Here is a 5,074-nt window from a genome sequence, read left to right on the forward strand (position 1 = left end):
GACAGCATTGAGAGTCAAGGGAGATTACAGATGGGAAAGTCCTTTGAAAAGTCATATCAGAAAGAAGTGAAGCACTGTAAGGATTCAAAAGGCTGGTGCATGAGTCATGCCTGCACACTTGGCACCTCAGAACCTGGGACTGTCTCCTGGCCAGTGGCTCACAGTCTACAGTAGCAGCAGTTTTGCTTTCTTGTGTCTTTCCTCAAACACCCATGGGTACCCAGCAGAGAGGGTGGGAGAAGTTGCAGCCCGCTGCTGGCCTCTTGGGGGGACTGGCCTCCACTGCCCAGTGGCGTTCAGGAGACTGAGTTGTTTTCTGTTATGTGGCTCTTATACCCATCCATGGAAAATGCAAGAGCACAACTGTCACAGGCAGAACAACGGTCTCCCAAAGATGTTGACATCCTAACCCCAGAACCCCTGAATATGTCTCCTTACATGTGTTGACAAAAGAAAGTCTAAACCTATAGAAAAATATTGAGTTTATTTGAGCCAAAAGTGAGGACCAGCTGGAAGCAAAATCTCAATGGATTGAGAAAATGCTCCAGAGAATGACAGTTTTGCAATTACTTTTATACATTTAGAATCAGTGGAGAAAACATGGAGGATTACATGAAATCCTTTGGTGGTAGATTAAGGCGGGGAGAAAGCAAAGAGAGAAAATCTCCAGAACTGGATAAAAAGTAAAATGTAGAGATACATACTTTCTTTACATTGGTGGGTACAGGATAGTTAACATTTAACATTTTTAGTAAATAGAAATGGCATGAGGGTAGCAATGAGGAGTTTCCTGGTCATTGTGCTCCGGGGTCTGCAGTTATGTGTCTGGAAAAGAAAATTACTCTGACATTTCGAAGGTATGTTATCCTAGATGCATAAGAACAATGGGCAGGGCCCACTTAAGGTAAAGATTAACCTTTTACTAAGGAAGCTATAGGCCTGGGACTTGCTACCCACCATGACCTGCCCAGTTAAGAATTTGTGATAAGATCATGCTGTGTGGTTACTTCCAGTCACTGAGCTTGTCAAGTCTGCTATTTAGCCCCTTCTTTGTGCACACATGGCAAAAAGGACATTGCAGGCATGATTAAGTTAGGGATCTTGAGGTGGGGAGCTGTGATATTGTGATTTATATTTGGTCTTAGTCCACAATCCCTGGCTCACAGCTCTGAGGCCTCTCGGAATTTCCTACATGTCGAGAGGGAGAAAGGGTGTCTTTTGTTATCTTAACAATGTGACTTTTGTACCTCACCTACAGATGGAGGCTGGTTGCCAGTGAAACAAACCAAGTGATTAGAGGGTTGGAACTTTCTGTCCCACCCCCAACCATTCTCCCAACTGGTCCCACCCCTGCCTCCCAGAGGGGAGAGGGTCTGGAGGTTGAATTAATTGCCAATGGCCAATGATCTAATCAATCATGCCTATATAATGAAGCTTCCATTAAAAAAAAAAAAAAAAGATGGCATTCAGAGAGCTTCCATTTGGTGAACACAAGAGAAAAGAGTGGAGCCTGGAGATGGCATAAGAGCTCCTCACCCTTTCTCCATACCTTGCCCATCTGGCTGTATATCCTTTCACAATAAACTAGTGATTTAGTAACTGGTGATTTAGTAACTGAGTCCTGTGAACCATTCTAACAAATTAATCGAACCCAAGGAGGGAGCTGTGGGAACCTCCAATTTATAGTCAGTCGGTCATAAGTACATGTGACACTCTAGACTTGCGGTTGGCATCCTAAATTGGAGGTGGTCATTAGGACTTTCAATCTGTGGCCAGTCAGGAGCACAGATAACCTTGGCTTGCATCTGGTGTCTGAGTATGGAGGGGAGGGGATAGGGACAGTTTTGTAGGACCAAAACCTTAACCTGTGGAATCTGATACTATTTCTGGGTAGATGGTATCAGAATTGAGTTGAATTCTCAGACACCCTGAGAATTGTTTGTTGGTATGGAGGAAACCATGCCCCGTGTGGGAGATTGGGTCTCAGAACACCAATTTAGGAGATTATCCTGGAATATCTGTGAGGAACCAAAGTAATTACGAGGGTCCTTATAAGAGGGAGGCAGGAGGGTCGGAGAGAAAGAAGAGATATGACAACAAAAACAGAGGTCAGAGTGATGTGATTATTGGAAGCCACATGAACCAAAGAATGAGGGCATCCTCTAGAAGCTGGAAAAGTGAAGGAAACAGATTCTCCCCTAGAACCTTCAGAAGGAATGCGGGTCTGCCAACACCTTGATTTTACCCAGTAAGACCCATTTCAGGCTTCTGACCTCCAGAATCATATATTAATAAAATTATGTACTTTTAAGTCCTTAAGTTTGTGGTAATTTGTTAAAACAACAATAGGAAATGAATACCCAATAGAAAATGAAAAAAAGAAGTGAACAGGCATTTAACAGAAAAGGAAATACATTGGTCAGTAAACAAAGAGAAAGTCAACATCATCAGCTGTCTTAGCCAGCTTCAGGCTGCCATAACAAAATGCCACAGACTAGGTGGCTTAGAACACTCCCATTCTAAAAGGGAAAATTAGGAAAAAAGGAAAGAGTAATCATTCCCAAGCAAGTCCAAAACCTAGTCATTGTTATGGCAGCCTACGCTGAGTAAGACATCAGTTACAGAAAAATGCAAATTAAGGCACCAATAAAGATTCTATTTTAATTGGCAAAGTAATTGGAAAAATTAATAAGCCTATCAATAACAAGCATTGGTGAAAAGAGGATATGGATACGGGGGGGGAGGATCTCTCATACAATGCTGGTAGGCAGTAATATGGTAGAAAACAATCCATCATTTAAGGTAAGCTAAACCATTCTACTCCTAGAGCCATACCAGATGTACAGCAAGAACATAGAAGAATATTCATTAGAGTACTATTCTCAGTAGCAAAAGGCTAGAAACTTGAATGGCCATCAGTGGGAGAGTGGAAAAACAAACTTTTCTACAATGGACTATTATACACAGTAAAAATTAATAAACTACAGTGACATACAACAAGGGTGATTCTTATCAAAACAATATTAAGTGGAAAAAGTAGCTCCAAAAAAGTTCCATAGAGCAAGATACTCTTTTATAAAGTTAAAGACAACCGAAATAAAAAACTGATACTCTTTAGAAACACATGTATGTGCAATACAACTATAAAAAGAATGGAAACAGAGAAAACGGGTAGGGGTTTGCATAAAACAAGATTGGGTATGCTTTGAACAGTTAAAATCTGGACCCCAGGGACATGTGGATTCACTATACTCATCTCTCCAGCTTTGCATGTATTTGAAATTTTCCATTGTAGAAACAAATTTTAAAATAATGTAAAGAGCAAGGAATGATGAACACAGGATTCAGAAGGCAGGGTGATAGGATGGGAGGGAACTCCACGATGAATGTCAGTTATTGCCAAGGGACTGGCTTAGTGAGTTCATGGGCACTTATTGCACAACTAACTATACAGCTAAATTTTAAAAAGCCATGGAGTAATGAAGAAATAATTAGAGAAGCAGAGAGAAAAAAAGCATGAAGTCAGCTTTGTACACAGTTCTCAGTGACACTAGGTAGATGGATCCCAGGATGCATCCTTCTGGTGCTTTGTTTGCAAAGAACTCTTGGAAACTAGGATGCTAGTTATCCTGCCCTTCTCAGACCCGTCTCCCTCTCAGAGGCCACATCTCTCACCTGCATGCCTGACAAAGGCCTGGGCAAAGGCATCCTAGGCCTTCCAAGATCCTGATAAGAGTTGGTCTGATGTTTGAAATGTCACATGAGTGGTCTGCTCCTACTGATGGACTTTCGGACTAAAATGTGGGGATTAACAGTCATCCCCCACACATGTTGTCATTCAGGGACCCTGACACATTTACCCTGCAGCTGAAAGAAGGCATCAGGTGTCAGAAGAACTACTGAGAGAGTAGGCTAACAGGCCTCCCAGGAAGGGGAAGGATCTTCCTTTAAGAAAAAAAAATTAACAAAGAAACAGGGACCCCTTTGTTGCATTGTGCTTGTGTTCAGTGATCCTTCAGGGTTCTTTCAGTGATGCTTAAAATTCCACTGAGCCCAGAAATGGTTCTGTCTCCTTTGCAACTTTAATGAGCCCTCAGGAGACAAAAACTATTACTCCCTTCCTCCTCATGCCCCAGCTCTTCCAGATCTTTTCAAATTGTGGTTCCCAAAACAGACCCCAGACTGGAAGCTTCAGGATCCCTGGAAACTTCAGAAATGCAAATACCACTGACTTACTGAATTATAAACTTGGAGGGTGGCACCCAACATATGTTTTAACATGCCCTTCAGGGGACTCTGATGCCTGCTCAAGTTTGAGAACCACTAGTTGAAGTACATTTATCCCACCCCAGGACTCCTTACGGCTTCACCACCTTTCCTGACAATATTCCACAGGTCATCACTTCCATGACCTACTGTTGCCTATTTGCCCTAAGAAACCCCAACAGGGGCCATTCCAATCCTCTCCATACTCCAACTCTTCCAGATCTTTTAAATTATGGTCCCCAGGACAGATCCCATACTGGCAGCTTCTTGGCTCTGATTCTGGAACTGCCAGGAGCTGCTGCAGCAAACTCCTTGGAAAAAGGATGCCTCGGAGCTCCTTGTGTCCAGCTTCAGCAATAGGATGTCCACACGCCCATCCTGCCTGACCTCTCCTGTATCTGTCCCAGACTGCTCCCTCTCCCATTCCTCTTAGCTGTGGTCCTAGTGTCACCTCTCTCAACAAGCCCATGCCCTGCCTTCGCCCCTGACATTTTAGCAGGTAGCTTTCTACATCATTGGGGGAAAAAAAAATTAAAAAGAAAAAAAGACTACCAGGCAAGAACTCTTCCAATTTTTCTTCCACCTGCAAATTTATTTGCATCTTTCCTCCTCCTTTCCGAATCAGTGCCAGAGTCTACCTGAGGCTTGTCTCAGGCTCATCACTTCCAGCTAGGTTCTGGGTCACCTTCCACCTCACCAGGGACCTCAGACCCCCCAGCATTCCTGTCCCATGCAGCTCCCTGCCTGTGTCCTCTTCCCATACTGAAAGACAAACAGTAACTATATGACAACATTTTCAAACAAAAGT

The 5,074-nt window shown here is 43.1% G+C and overlaps 1 protein-coding gene across 1 annotated transcript in view; it reads left to right on the plus strand.

Moving 5' to 3' along the window:
• LRRC75A (leucine rich repeat containing 75A) overlaps window positions 1–5,074 on the plus strand; it is an 84,549-nt gene that overhangs the window by 31,672 nt on the left and 47,803 nt on the right. The window lies entirely within an intron of this gene.

Source organism: Pteropus vampyrus, unplaced genomic scaffold (assembly GCF_000151845.1).
Source record: "Pteropus vampyrus isolate Shadow unplaced genomic scaffold, Pvam_2.0 Scaffold44, whole genome shotgun sequence".
In the NCBI taxonomy this organism is placed as follows: domain Eukaryota; kingdom Metazoa; phylum Chordata; class Mammalia; order Chiroptera; family Pteropodidae; genus Pteropus; species Pteropus vampyrus.